The 17,339-nt window shown below is 35.7% G+C and overlaps 1 pseudogene; it reads left to right on the forward strand.

The window, feature by feature from the left end:
- The first annotated feature begins 7,912 nt into the window (after positions 1 to 7,912).
- On the forward strand, positions 7,913 to 8,575 carry LOC101710450 (zinc finger CCHC-type and RNA-binding motif-containing protein 1 pseudogene; annotated as a pseudogene).
- The last annotated feature ends 8,764 nt before the right edge of the window (positions 8,576 to 17,339 follow it).

The following is a 17,339-nucleotide window of genomic DNA, read 5'->3' on the forward strand; positions in this document are numbered from 1 at the left end:
TTACACAATCATTGTGAATCCACACAAATGTGTCTTACTACTGTTGATGTCTGTCTTTCTTAGCCCTGCAGAGTCTCAGCTGCATAATTCAGTTGTTTTACAATTTACCTGCTTCAAAGCTGTGGAAATTGCTAATTTCTTCCATGACCGTTCTCAACTCCTTAGCCTTTCATATTCTGGTCCTTTATTAATAATCAAAACAATAGTCAAATATATTGGTGGTATTATCTTTGGCCTTTTTCCCATTGCAGGCTCTTTTTCTCCTACTATAAAATTGTTTCCTCCATTCTAAAAATACCATCATCTGGGGGGAGGTACAAAGCCTTTTCTATCTGTAGTTCTCATCTCTCAGCCCTTTGCTTATTTTATGGAACTGGTATAGGAATGTACCGTGGTTCAGATGTGATGTATTCTCCCAGCAAGAGCATGGTGGACTCATTGATGTCCTCTGTGGTCACCCCTATGCTGAATTCCTTCAACAACAGCCTGAGGAACAAGGTTATCCGTAATACCCTGAAGAGGATGTACAGTTGGAGTGTGCAATCCCAAAATGTTTGACATCCATTTGGAATGCAGGTTTGAAAATATTATGAACTTAAACACCCCAAACTCACCTTTAAATACTGGTCATTTGATTTCAGAAGTTTGATAATTTCAGTATTTTATGATGTTTCATTTTGGAATCATACCTATTTGGGGAAGGTGGAATTCATACGGATACAAATTTTCATTTTGGAATTGAAAAACGTTTTTGAGATGAAGAGTAATGTTTGCACAAAAATGATACTAACACATGCTTGAAAATTTTTTACATGAGACAGGTGATTATATGTATCTTACCTCAATGAAGAATTGAAATAAAACACTGAGGATGTTTTTTATTTAAAGAAAGAAAATAACAAACAGAATAGTACACTTGAGATTCCTCTTGAGTATAAGATGATCCAAACAGCTTTGGACATTTGTTTTATCTCTTTTCTTGAATTTCCATTATATTTCAGAAGTCATTAGAGGTTGAGATAACATGGGGCAAATTTGGCAGTTGAGAGGTGTTTGAATTAAGCCTCCAAGATAATAGTACATAGTCATTCCATTCCTGCTGCCTTTCATTTTGTTTTGTTTTGTTTTTTGGTATCGGGGATCGAACTTGGGAACTTGCGCTTGTGTGGCAGGCACTGGAACCACTGAGCTAAATCCTCGGCACTCATTTTGATTGTTCCAATCACTTTTGTATTGGTGTGTCTCCTTCTTCATGGTTGTCTGAGATAGGATTTCTCTACCTGATATTATTCATGTCAATGCTCTGAGTTTACATAGAACCTTCACTGGTCCTCTGGCATGTGGAGGTATGAATTTGTAGATTTTGGACATAACCAAGTAGAGACGCCACTTAACTCCGTATAGTAAGTCCCTGACTTATGAACATTTCAGTTACCAACTTCTACAGGTGTACTGTATAAGATTTGATTTGGCAGATACGAATGAATGAATGTGACCTATGAACATTCTCCAGGAAAGGAACTCATTTGTATTAAGTAGGGGTCTTATTTAACTTTTAAAGGGAAAGATAGATGGAGAAAGGACTCTTGGAGCCATTGCTTTCCATCATGAACACACACACATGAATATTTGGATAGTGAGACATAATAATAGCATTGTGCACATGCACCACAACAGGAGTTTTTAGTTTTATGTATTTGCTTGTGATGGGGTTCCCAAATTCTCAAAGTTTTCCTTATTTTAAGACTGGTGTTGGTTCCCAGATATCTAATTCATAACAGTAGATTTTGGTTGCATGTAAACTGTGTCATCAGCTCCTCAAAAGGAGGAGATTTCTACCTAGGGTGCTGAAGACAATGAGCCTGAGGGTGGAAGTAGCCAAAGCATCATGAACAAATACTGAGGGATTCCTAAATGGCCACATCCTATTTATCAATTACATGTTTTTTTTTCATTTTAACAGCACTATGTTTCTCAAGCATAAGAGAGACATATTAATATTTTTAAAGAATGAAATGGATACACTATTTTTTATGTAATGTATTACAGGTTGTTGCATAGAACAGCATGAAAAGATGTTTACACATAGCTATCTGATGTCACTCACAGGGCATTTTGCCAGTTGAGTCCTGGCACTTAGGCAGTTTGACAGTTCAAGTACCCATTTATTTTTCCTGTCTCTTCAAGAAGTGATCTCCTTTTTACTATGTTCTATCCTAAGGGAGTTCCAAGTAAGTCATAGGGGCAAGGGAGTGAGAACTGCTGCATTCACTGTGGGAAGGATTTCTGAGACCAAAAGTGAAGATAAAAAATAGAGAAAATCCACAGTGGTTAGTACTAATATGTGTTTTTTTAATTTTAAAGACACCTCATTATGTAGTTCAAAATGGCAGGAAATTACTATATAACGTATCCTGGACTCAAACTCATAGCAATCCTCCTGCCTCTAGCTCACAAGTGCTGGAATTATATGCATTTGCCACCATGCACATCTTAGTATTGATGTCATCCTTGTCCCACATTACAAACTTTTCTTAAAGATGTTCATATTGTCCCCCACCTTTTAACCAATCCTAATATCAACAAAATAAATCAACCCAGGGTTTGATTTCATTACTCCTCTGGATAATGGAGCACTTTTAAATTTTAAAAAAATTAGTTTCATCAGTACATGTTTACACAGTATCACGATTACATTTACTGTGGGGATTTGGTACATGTACATAAAATGTCTAGACTCTTTTTTCACGCCCTTCCCCTCACCTCTCCCCCTCCCTCCATCTCTTAGTCCCCATACCCTCTGTAAAAGATCTAGCTCCCTGTTTCCTACTATTTTTCTTTGCTTTATGTATAAGCTAGCCTTTATACTCTAAGAGGACCTATATGAAAAACTTTAATGTTCATCTGACATGAACGAGGTTTCAAACTTTGGATCTCTGCTGAAAACTTTTTGATACTTAGGAAACAAAGTAAAGAAATTGTGGATTGGATACAAAGACTCACAGTTTATTTTTGAATGTCATTTCCATCCCTTATGATTTCTGTAATATATGGCAAAGGTTTTTCAGTCTCTGACACACAGCACTGACATCTGAGTTGTTTTCTTGTTGATACAACTGTACTGTAATGATAAATGCAATTCAGTTATTCTTAGAATGAATGATAACAGATTCACTTTCATGCTTTTAAAATAAAATATCCTAGGACCTGAAATTGTCATTTTAATTTTTCTATAAGTGTGGCACTTAATTTTTACCTTTGTATAAATATATGCAAGTGTTGGGAGAAGATCAATTACCTTTCATTTCAGACTTCCTGGATCCTATTTCTATCCTGACACACAGGAGGAATTAAAATGAAAATCCTCTTTAAACACTGATTAATCTCTCACCTGGATTGCAATAGGTGGACATAAGGGCTGTGGCTTCTACAGTCTGGTGCTTTGCTCTGTGCAGCTTATGTACCCCCTGGGAATATCCCATAGAATTAGAGCCAATGTAAAATAGCTCTTGTTTTGTCCATATTAGGAAAACATAGCCCTTGTATCTTCATTCAGTGGCAGGTACTACATTTAATGATTCCAAGGACAGAGCAAAGATTTGCATGGACATAAAAATAGTAAAATATACAAAAAGAAAAGTAGGTGATATTGTGAATAGGAGTAGGAATATTTTAGCTTTTTTCATCATTTCATGATCCTGTGGCTCATTTTATTTTTTCCACCAATAAACTTGGTATTTGTAAAAAGAGAGAGGGCCTTATTTGAAGATGAATACATGAAGTGACTACATATTAAATTTTCAAGCTTCCTTTAGGTCTCCACATTTAGTGGAGGTGGGTGATGCTCGCCACATTTCCGTTAGTCTTCTGTAAGGGCAGGAGATGGTGTAAGGTTTCACACATCATGCACATTTAGTAACAGGTCAGTGGTACAGGTCTAGAATGTTAATTTCCTCACTCTCATTGCAATTTCCAGTGTTCTCTACTGGGCCTAAATGAAAATATTTTTTATGCAATAAGAAATTTCTTGGTAATTAATCATTTAAGGATTATTCATAGACTTCAGGAATACTTTTGAAAGTTTATCTTAAGAGTAACATGATGTATTTAATAGCACTGATTTTTCATTGGGAAAAATATGAGTGATGCATTGTCAAATTGAATATAAATCAATTATTGGGTTCAAACACACATCCTTCATGCTCATACTGTCTGTTAATTTTCACTTTCATGATACCATGGATTTTAAAATTATATTCTTATAACAATAAACTGAATAATTATATCATACACTTTTCTTTGGTAAGTGTATAGCCAAAAAAGCATTTCATGAGTCAGGAAAGAGTGACAAAAACTGATCAAAGAGAGATAAAAAGATTGGCTCATAATTTGGGCTTTGGAATCTCATGGGGCTAGTCCTTAGCTAAGGAAATTTAATCCTTAAATAAGAAAATTTAAGATTAGAAATAAAATGGAACAGCTACAACAGTTCACTACAGAATACAAAACAAAAAAAAGTAATGCAAAAACGTCCCTATAAGATGTTGCTGAGACTAGATGATGGTTTTGATAAAAGCAAATGTGTATAAAATTAAAAATTCAGTTTCACTAACTTTTTATTATTTTTTAAGCCAGTGACAGGTGAAGTGTGAGCTTATGACACATTTTAGGTTTGTGGTGTCACATCTGACTCCTGATCAGGGAACCAAAGATGTTGTATCTGGAGGATAAGCACCATTGCTCTGCTGTCCAAGCAGCCCATCAGGATTGTAAACTCAGCCTTAATAAAAAAATTAGAGTGACAAAGTGTAATAAAAGAAAGACATTTTTTGGTAAAAAGGAAAAGGAAGGGAGAAGAAAGGAAAAGATAGATATGTGCCCTAAGAAGAATCAGGAAAGGAGGCTCCTGAAAAATGGAGGATCTGGGGACCTTTTGTTCCTAGTTGCTTTTGTAGGTGAGTGAGTAACACCCCCAATGCCCCTCCCAGAACTTGTCATTTCTGGATTGTATTCTGGGTATCTATGTCTAATGTCATTTCCTCTGGTGCCCTATGTGCAGCTTTTTTGTCTGTTTCCTTGTCCTTGACCTAACCTTTAAGGCCTTATCTATCTCCAGGGAACTGTAGATAGATGATAGATAGGTAGATAGATAGATAGATAGATAGATAGATAGATAGATAGATAATGTATTATACAGATTTTAGCAATTCATATAAAATATATACACAATTCACCATCCCAATAAATGTATGGAAAGTAATGGCCACCACTTTGAGCACCTCTTGTAAATGTAGACGCCAGGGGTAATTTGTATTAATCTCATTGTGTCTGAATTAATTTAGTATTAAAATTTGTATACATATTTATCTTTTCCTGATGTATACAGTTTATGGCTCTCTCTCGCTCTCACTCTTTCTCTCCCTCCATCTCTCTCTCCATATATATATATATATGATAAAAAGATATCATATATATATTTAAATATATATATAAAGAGAGTTCCACCTACCCATCACTCTGCTTGCTGCTTTTGCTTTATTCATTTCTCATTGCAAAAATATTTTTATGTCTTTTCATTACAAATTTGTTCACATAAATAAACTATATTTGGACAAATAGAATTATATATATTTAAGATGTGCAATGTCATGCTCGGAGAAGTATAAATTGTGAAGTTACTATCACACACAGATCATTAAAACATCCACTAGGCAGCTCCCATTAGGTAAATGAGGATAACCTCACTGCTCATTCATTTGAAGTTTGTTCTCCAATGCAAAAGGGCTTGAGCTTGGAATCATTTCAGAGTGTGTGAGTCTAATATGCCACCAAATGTTCACTGCTGTCATAGCTGTTTCTCTCTTTCCCAGGAAATGAAGAACTCTGCTTTCCAGGAGCACTCCTTCTAAGAAGACTGATTTTCTAATTTAGGTTATCTTGTAATTCTCCATCTTCCAGACAATAATAAATTGTTTTGCTTTCCCATCTGTGTCTGAGGAGTCTTCAATTTCATACTTTCTTCTATTTGGTACTTATTTATTTATGCTACTCATCTAGTTAGTGGAAGAAGTTCTTTTAGGATGAGATTGTGTCATTCATTTTCTTGCCTTGCTTCTCTTAGAATTAGGTGCTATAATAGATTGCAAGGCTCCCCAAAATATTTTTATAAGCTGAAGTGGATCTGTACTATTCTCTAATCTCTACTATCAGTCACCTTGATGTGTGGCTTCTACCTCCAACAAATGTCTTCATGGGTAGAAGTGGCCATAAATAAAAATCAAGGGAAAAGTTTAACTTACACTGAGGTAGAATCTTTTAAAATCATGGAGGAAAATAATGAGACCCTCATAGTCATTTATTAATGTTAATTCTGGCCTATTAAAATTTTGCAAATCATCTGCCAGACCATCAGATCTCGGACTCAGTCTTTTCCAAAGTATACTTTGTGTCCATGATGTATTTCCATAATTCCAAGGGCTGGTGGAATAGATAACATTTATTATTGGTCAAGACCTTCCAGTAATTCTGCAGCATGCCTGTGTTGGAAACCAGTGCTCTAGAAATAAGTTAGATAAATTCATTCTCAGTTTTCTTTTGGATTGAGGGCATGGGATATTTATGAAGAATATCCATACTTTATTCTCTGTTATAGTAACAGCTATTGCATCAAAGTATAAACTAATGTTGTTCAATGAAGGCAACAAGTTAGAAGAGGTGTGAGACAAGAGGAATGAAAAGACAACATAAGAAAAGATTTGAGTATTTATGTGGCTCTACATAAATGAGAAGAAAAGCATTAAAACCCAGCTAGTTTTCTCCTAGGAATCTTCCTGAAAGATATAATGTCATCATAGTGCATTGATGCATATATATCATATTTATACCATGACAATTCACAATAACTGAAGTATGGAAATCATATGTGTGGCCATTAGCAGATAAATGGATGAAGAAAATATACTGTATATGCACAGTAAAGTACTACTCAGCATAAAGATAATTTTTCTTTATTTGTAGAAAAATGAGTAGCCTTTGGGAACATGCTACTAATTGAAAGAAGTCAGTCACATGATTTCTCTTATATGAGAAACCAAAAATAGAACTTAAAGAGCAACATAAGATAGATGTTATAAAAATAAAGAGTTTTGTGGAGTCGGGAAATAGATCCAGAGAAGAGAAGAGAAAAAATTTCAGAAGAAAGGAAAGTAAAGATAATCAAACTTTAATATGTATATGTGACAGTTCCCAAAGATGAATGTGATTATTATGAGTTACCAACATGTCCTAAGAATGAATAATTGAATGCTTAACTAATTAAATAAAGAACTGAACAAACAGAACAAAAAATATATTCTGTGCATCACTAGACATGTCAAAAGTAAATTCACAGGCCACGGATTATCACCATGGTGCTGCCAACTGTCTCACAAGCTCAAGGTCCTGAGTTCGATCCCTGGTACCAAAAAAAAGTAAATTCGCAATACTAACAATTTTTTTCTCTCTCTCAATTTTCTTAAGATGTCTTTTCATTCATTTTATTTTTGTTGAATTTTATTATTTTTTCTAAAATCTTCAAATCCAAAACTTCAGCCTTTCTTTATTTAAAAATACAGTAGCATTGAAATGTATATCACGTATATATTTGGCTGTAAAGATAGTTTCACCTTCAACCCAAAGGTTTAATAAGTAATATTCTCAAGTATAAACACTAATTTTATTTTAATATTGTATAGTAAGTACGCGCCCTCCAGTGCGGCCTGACCGAAGGGAGCCACGCAGGGCCCCTCTGTTGCCAAGGACCCAGGGCTCTGCGATGATCCCGCCAGAGTGTGGGAGGCCCAGGCCACTGTGAGGGGCGAGGAAAAATCGGTGTTGAAGCCCCACTGCGCCGGGGGCTGCCATCCCTGAAGAAATGAATGGTGGTTTGGCTCCAAATAAGAGGACAGTGTATTTGTTCAACTTGGCCTTCTCCCTGAAAAATAACGACTTACACCGGATGTTTTCCAAGTACGGCAAAGTTGTAAAGATTACTATAATGAAAGACAAAGATACGAGGAAGAGTAAAGGGGTTGCATTTATATTATTTTTGAGTAAAGACTCTGCACAAAACTGTACCAGAGCCATAAACAACAAACAGTTGTTTGGTAGAGTGATAAAGGCAAGCATTGCTGCTGACAATGGGAGAGCAGCTGAATTCATCTGAAGGCGAAACTACTTTGATAAATCTAAGTGTTATGAATGTGGGGAAAGTGGACACTTAAGTCATGCCTGTCCAAAAAACACGCTCGGAGAACTTGAGCCTCCAAAGAAGAAAGCGAAAAAGAAGAAAAAGAAAATTGCCGAACCAGAAGAAATTGAAGATGTAGCAGAAAGTGAAGATAAAGGGGAAGACCCGGCTCTCAAGAGTCTCAGCCAAGCCATGGCCTCCCAGCAAGCCAAGATTGAAGAACAGAACAAATGGAAACCCAGTGCAGGGAGCCCCTCAATATCAAAGGATTCATGGCGGCCAAGAATAAAGAAGAGCACATACTTCAGTGATGAGGAAGAATTTAATGATTACAGTTGTATAATGTAGATGTCAGGAAAATTAAAACCATCTGCAGTACAAAAAAAAATTGTATAATAAACACTTGTCATTGAAGAGTGTATTTCTTAAACCAGAAGCAACTGGTTTTAGATGCATTCTTCCTTATACATTCACATGGAACACATGTATCTAATTACCACACACCCAATCTGATTGTAAAAAGCCAACGTAACTCTCGTGTGCACAATATTGTCAAACTCCTTGTATTTCAAAACTAATAGAAAATTATGCTAGGCAAATTATAAAACTAAAACACACACAAATCGGAAAAATAGATAATGTACAGTAGAGAGGTAATTTTACCATGTCAACACTTATTATAAATTCAATTATTTCAAAAATGATACTTATGATTTTCTAAAATCTTCAATATTAGTTTTTTGTACCATGTCTGCACCATGAACAAAATACATCCCTTTATCATCTGTTCTTCAATTACACTGAATTTCATTTTATGTACTTCACCCACTATACAAATTGTGAAGATTCCATGCTCTCTAATTTGGTTAATCATAACAAAAAATTATCACACCCAACTCCCATCTGATATTATGCAGATGCTATGGGCTCTGTGAAAACATCTATCATACATTTCTGGAAAATGAAGATGTGATCATTTATTACATTCTATACTTTGTATATATATATAACCCTTGCAGCTCAGGTTCACTAACTATAACTCATGTCAATGTGCAATGTGTGATTGAAAAGTATGCCTAATGTTAAAACTTTAAAAAATGTATTATACAAAAAGACTTTGGGCCATTAATTTCTCTCAAAATAATTGTCTTTGCTTCAAAAGCACTTATCCTATCATTCTTTCCACTTTCTGAATCATTTCTGAAAGTCCTCTTTTGTGTCTCTATGATGTGTGATCAAATATTCAGTGAGCCCTGCTGACAAGTACCTTCCAATAGAAAACCAGGCTGTAAAACACGATGGTGTGTCCTCATGCACCTGGTCACTGGATCTTCTACAATGCTCCCTCTGATTTTCCTCAAAATGACAAGAAAGGTAAACAATTTGAAGAAATTGCAGTCAAACAGTGCAAATAAAATGCTTATCAAAAACTGCTTCAGAGAGTGGCAAGAATTATGGGATAAGTGTGTTCCAAGTAAGGAAGAGTGTTCTGAAAAAGGTTAATGACAATATGTCTTTCTCAGTCATACTTAAATTTAAATGTGCACTGTTTATAAAATGATCCTAGAATGCAGTCTCCTTTAATTTTCTATGAATTCCAGGAGAGCAGGCATAAAAAGCTAAGGATTGAACATGATCAGGCCACACAACATTACATTGCTCTATGGTACACACACACAATCCCTCTAGCAGCTATCTCAAGAGGAGAGATAGGTACTGAGAAAGTGAGTGTCTGGAAGATTATTGTCTTTTTAAAAATTATTTGATTGATACATTTTAGGTATAAAATATAATGACATTCATCATTGGAAATTTGCACCTTTAAATAACCTATCCTGGTTCTTAATTTCCCCCCTTCCCCTGTCCTGCAGCAACACATCCATCCCTGCCTATTTGCAAAGACTTTATTTCCATTTTTTTCATTTTCTCATATTAATTCCTTTCCATTCTTTCCTTTCCCCTACCCCTCCAACTTCCCCTTCTGCTTTGCCCCTTTTCTTCCTATTTCCATTATCTATCATACCTTTTAGTTCTTATTTACACTTTCAATTTCTCACACTAGAGAAACTATTTGGTATTTACACATGTGTGTCCTATTTATTTGACTTAAGAGTATCGCCTCAATGTGCATCCATTTAGCAATAAATGTCTCTAATTTCTCATTTTCTATGGCTGAGTATTGGTACATTCTAGGTAAAAAATACATTTACCTTTATCATTGGGTGTTTGTTCCTGAACATGATATATCTTAGTTCTTATTTTTTCTCCCATTACCTTTGCACCCTTCACCCCTCCACACTTCCCTATTTACACAGACTTTGTTTCCATTTTATTTCTTTCTCATAATTTTTCCTTTCCCTTCTACCCTTTCCCCTTCCCCTCCCACCACCCCCAAACCCTTGGACCTTTTCTTAATTCAAATTATTAATTATTCATTTTAATCATTTTCATCCTTATTTACACTTTCACTTTCTCATATTAGAGTAACTATTTGGTATTTACATGTGTGTCCTATTTATTTCACTTAAGAGGATGGCCTCAATATGTATCCATTTAGCTATAAATATCTCTAGTTTCTCATTCTTTATGACTGAGTAGTACTCCATTTTATAAAAAGAAAAGCCCACATCTTCTTCATCCAGTTTCCAGTCGATGGGCACTTGGGCTGTTTCCAAGCTTATGCACATGAAAAAAACACTGAGATTCCACCTCACTCCACAAAGAATGGCTGCTATCTAGAAATCCATTTTATATTTTAAAAACCACATTGTCTTAATCCAGTCTCCAGTTGATGGTATTTGAGCTGTTTCCAAGTTTTAACTATTACAAACTGATCTGCTCTGAACATGTGTGAAAATGTATCACTGTGATATGATTTTTTAATTCTTTTTGGGAAGATACCCAGCAGGGGAATAGCTGGGTCAAATGGGACTTCCAGTCCCAGTTCTTTGAGGTATCTCCATACTGATTTCCACAGTGGTTGCACCAGTCTATACTCCCACCAGCAGTGGAACAGTGTTCCTCTTTCCCCTTAGCCCTGCCAGCTTTTGTAGGTGGTTGTTTTCTTGATAGCAGCCATACTTTCTGGGGTGAGGTGGAATCTCAGCGCTGTTTTCATTTAGATCTCTTGAATGACCAGTGATGCTGAATATTTTTTAACATGTTTATTTGTAATTTCTACTTTGTCTGAGAAATGTCTGTTCATTTCAGATGCCCATTTTTGCATTGGGTCTTTAAATTTGGGATGTTTGATTTTTTAAAGTGCTTTATAGTTTCTAGATAGCAGACCTCTGTCTGAGGGATAGTTGGCGAAAATTTTGCTCCAGATTGTGGGTTGTCTCTTCACACTGTTGGTGGTTTTTCTTTCTGGAAAGAAGCTTTTTAATAAGAAGAGATCCCACTTGTTGATTCTTTGTGCTAGTTCATGGGCAACTGAAGTTTTGTTCATAAAATATTTTCCTACACCAATGTCTTCAAGAGTTCTTCCTAAATTCTCTTCCAGCCAGTTGTTTCTGTCTTAATATTTAGATCTTTAATCCATTTCAATTTTAGTTTAATGCATGGTGAGAGATATAGGTCTAGTTTTAGTCTTTGGCAAGCTGAAACCAAATTTTTCCAGCACCATTTATCAAAGAAGCTATCTTTCCTCGACTGAGAGTCTTTGGCTCCTTTGTCAAAGATGAGATGGCTGAGTGTGTCTGGAGTTGTTTCTTCATCTTCTAATCTGTTCTACTTATCCTCAGGTCTGTTTCTTTGCCAGTACCATGCTGCCTTTTTTTTTTTATCACAGTAGCTTTGTAGTAGAGTTTCCAGTTGGGAGTTGTAATACCCACTGCCATGTCTCTGTGACCTAGAATTGCTTTTGCTATTCTGAGTCTCTTCTTGTTCCAAAATAATTTTTGGATTGTTTTCTCAAGATCCTTGAAGTATGCTGCTGGGATTTCAATTGGTATTGCATTGAATCTATATAGCAGTATTGGAAGTACAGCCATTTCCACTATGTGGATCCTTCCTACCCAAGAGTGAAGGATGTCTTTCAATTTTCTAATATCATGTTCAATCGATCTTTTAAGAATACTATAGTTTTCAGAGAAAAGGTCTTTGATTTCTTTTGATAGGTTGATTGCTAGGTATTTCAGTATTTTGGATGCTATTGTGAAAGGAATTGTTTGCCCTATTTCTCTTTCAGTGAGTCTGTTGTTCGTGTAGAAGAAAGCTGTTGATTTTTGTGTGTTGACCTTGTATCCAGGTACTATACTGAATTTGGTTATTAAGTCTAGAAGACTTTCAGTGGCTTTCTTGGGGTCTTCCATATTGAGTATCATGTCATCTGCTAATAATGACAATTTGACTTCATCATTTCCTATCTTTATTCCTTTTATTTCTTTCTCTAGTCTATTTGCCATGGCTAATATTTCCATATCTCTATTTAACAGATGTGGTGATCGTGGACATCCTTGTCATGCTCCTGATTTTAGTGTGCAAGATTTCAGTTTTTAACCATTTAGTATGATATTGGCTGTTGGTTTTTCATAGATGGATTTTATCAGATTATGGTACAGAACATCTATTCCAATTTTTTGTGGGGTTTTTAGCATACATACATGTTGGATTTTGTCAAATGCTTTTTTTGCAACTACTGAGATGATCATATGGTTTTTGTCCTTGAATCTACTGATATAGTGTATTACATTGATTGATTTTTGTATGTTGAACCATCTCTGCATCCCTGGGATGAATCCCACTTGGTCAGGGTGTATGATATTGTTGGCGTTCTGCATTCTATTCGCCAGTATATTTTTAAGGATTTTTGCATCTATATTCATTAGTGAGATTGGCCTATATTTCCCTTTTTCAGCTGGGTCTTTCTCTGCTTTGGGGATCAAGGTGATACTTGCTTCCAGGAATGAATTCAGGAGTATTGCTTCCTTTTCCATTTCATTGAAGATGTGAAAAAGTAGTGGCAATAGCTGCTCTGTAAATATCTTGTAGAATTCAGCAGTGAAGAAACTGGGACCCAGGCTTTCCTTAGTTGGTAAGTTTTTAATTACATTTTGAATTTCATTAAGTGATATTGGGTTGTTTAGAATTTTTAGGCCTTCTTCGTTCAAGTTTGGTAATTGTTATGTATCTAGGAATCTTTCTATTTCTTCTGTGTTTTCCATCTTATTGGTGTACAGGTTCTTAAAGTAGGTATTGATGACACACTGGATTTCTGCTGGGTCCCTTGTAATTTCATACTTTTCATTCCTAATTGCATCAATTTGGGCCATTTCTTCCCTTTTTTTCATAAGGTTGGCTAAGGGTTTGCCAATTTTGTTTATTCTTTAAAAGAACCAACTCTTGCCTTCATTGATTTTTTTGTATTATTCTCTCATTGATTTCTCCTCTGATCTTTATAATTTCCTCCCTTGTATGTGCTTTGGGTTTATCCTGCTCTTCTTTTTCTAGAAGCTGGAGGTTGAGCATCAGGTCGTTTAGTTGGGCTCCCTCTGTTTTCAAAATATATGTATTTAGTGCTATGAATTTCCCTTATAAGACTACTTTCATTGTGTCACATAGATTGTACTATATTTTATTGTCATTGTCATTTAAATGAAGCAAATGTCTGGTTTCTTCTTTAATTTCCTCTGTGACCCGTTGATTATTCAGAAGTGTATTGTTCAATTTTCATGTGTTTATGAAATTTTTCCAGTTTCTTTTGCTATTGACCTCCAATTTAATCACACTATCATCTGATAATATACAGGGGATAACTTCAATTCCTTTGCAGTTACCTAAATATGTTCTATAAGTGAGTATGTGGTTTATTTTGAAGAATGACCCATGTGCTGCTGAAAAGAATGTGTATTCTGATTTGGTGGTGTAGAACACTCTGTAAACATTTATTAAGTTCATTTGTGGAAGAGTTTTATGTATTTCCAGTATTTTGTTGCTTGTTTTTTGTTTGGTTGATCCATCTATTTGTGACAGTGGGGTACTGTATTAGTGCTTATATGATTTTTCATGTCCATTATTATTTGTTTTATACAGTTGGGTGCACTAGTGTTTGGTGCATAGATATTTATGATTGTCACCTCTTCCTCTTGGATTGTTCCATTTACAAGGATGTAGTGTCCTTGTTTATCTCTCTTAATCAGTGTTGGTTTGAAATCCACTTGATCTGCAAAGGGGATAGCTACTCCTGCTTTTTTTTTTGGTTCCTGTCACATGGAGTATTGTTTTCCACCCTTTAACTTTCAGCCTATGAAATTCTTTTTGAATTAAAGTTGTTTCTTTTATGCAGCATATTGTTAGATGTTGCTTCTTGACCCATTCTTCCAATCTATTTCTTTTGATTGGTGAATTGAGACCATTAACATTGATGGTTATAACTAATATGTTTTGACCTCATTTTTATGATGTTTTCTTTTTTGGATTCGCCCCTTTGCTTTTAATTTCTTGTTGTTCCTGATGGATTCATTCTGCTGGGCTTCATGCAGTTGTGATACTCCTTGTCTTTTCCTAGGATTTTGTCCAAAATTGTTAGGAGTGCTGCTTTTATATTAATGAAGTTCCTAAGGTGCTCTTTGTCATGAAAGTATCTTATTTCTCCATCAATTTTGAAAGATAGTTTTGCAAGGTACGTCAATCTGGGTTGGAGGCTGTTTTCCTTTAGAGCTTGAAATATGTCACACCAAGCTCTTCTTTCCTTGATGGTTTGTGTTGTGAAGTCTGCTATTAATCTGATGGGCTTTCCTTTTTATGTGATTTGTTTCTTTTCTTTAACTGCTTCTAGGATTTTGTTCTTCTGTTGGGTTTCTGGGATGTTGACTATTACATGTCTAGGTGTAGATATTTTTCATAATGGCTAGCTGGGGTACTGTATGCCTCACTTGCCTGTATGTCTAATTCTTTTCCTCCATGTGGGAAGAGTTCTGCCATTAGTTCAGTTAACAGTTGTTGTTTTTTTAATATAATTTGTACTTTCTCCTAGCAGCTGCTGTATCGATTCCTTATGGTACCTTACTATTTTTTAAAACATCTTGGGGCTGGGGATTTAGCTCAGTGGTTTTGCTGCCTGCTGCACAAGCTCAAGGACCTGAGTTCTATCCCCGGTACAAAAATAAATAAATTAATTAATTAAAATCTCTCTTTTCATTGTCACTAACCAAAATCCTGTCTTTTACATCTGATAGACTATTTTCACATTGGCTTAATCTGCTGTGAATACTTTCAATAGAGTTTTTAATCTCTCGGATATCTGTTTGAATCTATTTCATGGATTCTATTTCTTTCCTATGTTGGGCATTCATTGTTTGTATTTCTTTCCTATGGTGGGCATTCAGGGCTTCCATCATAGTCCTGAGCTCATCTATTTTTTTATCCGTTTCTGTCCTAGAGTATCTAACCATGTCTTTCATCCTGCTCACCATCTCTGTAGTTATCTGTGAAATGATTTCTGTTTTGAATTTTTCTAGAGCCACCTTCATCAGTTTTGTTACTTCCTGTACTACTCATTCAGGGTGTCCTGATGGTTGATTTTTGAACCTTGTTTCCCCCAGTATTTGCCTTTGGTAAGCTGGACATCTGGGTTTGCACCTTGTTTAGCTTTCTTCTCATTTCTATTTTTGTTTTTGATTCTGTTTATACTTTAATTCCTGGGTTGATACTTCAATATTGTTTATTGTGAGCATTTTTATTGCTTGTATTAGAACACTTACAGAATAATTGCTTCTCAGAGGTGTCTTCCAGGTATAGCTGACCTTTAGGTTTGGAGTCTCTAATGACTCTTAGGCCATCTTGTTTTCAGTACACCAGGGAATATAACTGATTAGCTCAATAATCACACCTTAGTCCAAGTGATACAATCAGCATTAACAATAGCATCAAACACAGTTCTGAAAATGACAATTTGTTTTAGTTATTATTCTATCACTTTTAACCAAATGAACTAAATTAAAATCAAGGACCAGCCCAAAATATGTTCGTAGTAAATAAACACTTCAAAGTAGCATATTTACCCTTTGGGATGAGGATTTAGAAGAAGTTCTGTAGGGAGAGATAGAGAGATAGAAGGAGAGGTAAAGGCTAGAAATGAGGCTATATGGCCCAGGAAGATCATGTAAACTAACAGCAATAGGGCCTATAAAAATACTCACAATTGAGATAAGGAAAGAGAGAGAAAAAAATTTGAAGCAGAACAAAAGGGTGAGAAATGAAGAACAAGAAGAGAGAGAGTAAGAAAAAAGAAGAAAAAGAAAGGCCTACTTCAGGCTGTGTTTCTGCTGTCACTGTAGGCAACATGGGCAGCAGTCTGCAGAACTAAGTTGATTAGTCTCAGCAAGCCACCCATAGCCCACTTAGACTCAGGTTGATTTCTGTTTGAAAGGCCAAAGTTGAGTTCCCTAACTTCTTCCAAGATTGAACTCTGCAAATTTCTACAGCAGGTTCTTGCTGCCCTTCCCCAAAAGTGAATCTGGGTTGCAATGGAAGATGTTGATCCCACCAACTTACCAACCATGGTTGTCCACTGAGACTTTATTGCAGGGATTTTCTTCACTTTCCCAGTGGGCTTCAAATTTCCTCCAGGAACCTCAAAGAGGCCTTCTCTCTGTTTTTCTCTTCTGTTCTATCTTCTGGAGCTCATGACAATACTATAAATGTCTCTAATTTCTCATTTTTTATGGCTGAATAGTACTCCATTTTATTAAAAAAAAACAAATTTTATTTGTCCAGTCTCCAGTTGATGGGCATTTGGGCTGTTTCCAAGTTTTAGCTATCACAAACTGTGCTGCTATGAACATGGGTGCACGTATTTCACTGTGGTATGATACTTTTAATTCTTTGGGGAAGCTCACCAGCAGTGGAATAGTGGGGTCAAATGGGACTTCCAGTCCTAGTTCTTTGAGTTATTTCTAAAATGATTTACACAGTGGTTGCACATGTGTACATGCCCATCAACAGTGCAGCAGTGTTCCTCATTCCCCACAGCCCTGCCAGCATTGGTTATTGGTTGATATCATGAGAACAGCCATTCTTTCTGGAGTGAGGTGGAATCTCAGTATTGTTTTCATTTGCTTGTCTCAAATGACAAGTGATATTGAACATTTTTTCATGTATTTATTTGTTA

The sequence above is a fragment of the Heterocephalus glaber genome, unplaced genomic scaffold (genome assembly GCF_053883595.1).
Source record: "Heterocephalus glaber isolate CG9 unplaced genomic scaffold, H.glaber_assembly_v1.0 deba00001532, whole genome shotgun sequence".
In the NCBI taxonomy this organism is placed as follows: domain Eukaryota; kingdom Metazoa; phylum Chordata; class Mammalia; order Rodentia; family Bathyergidae; genus Heterocephalus; species Heterocephalus glaber.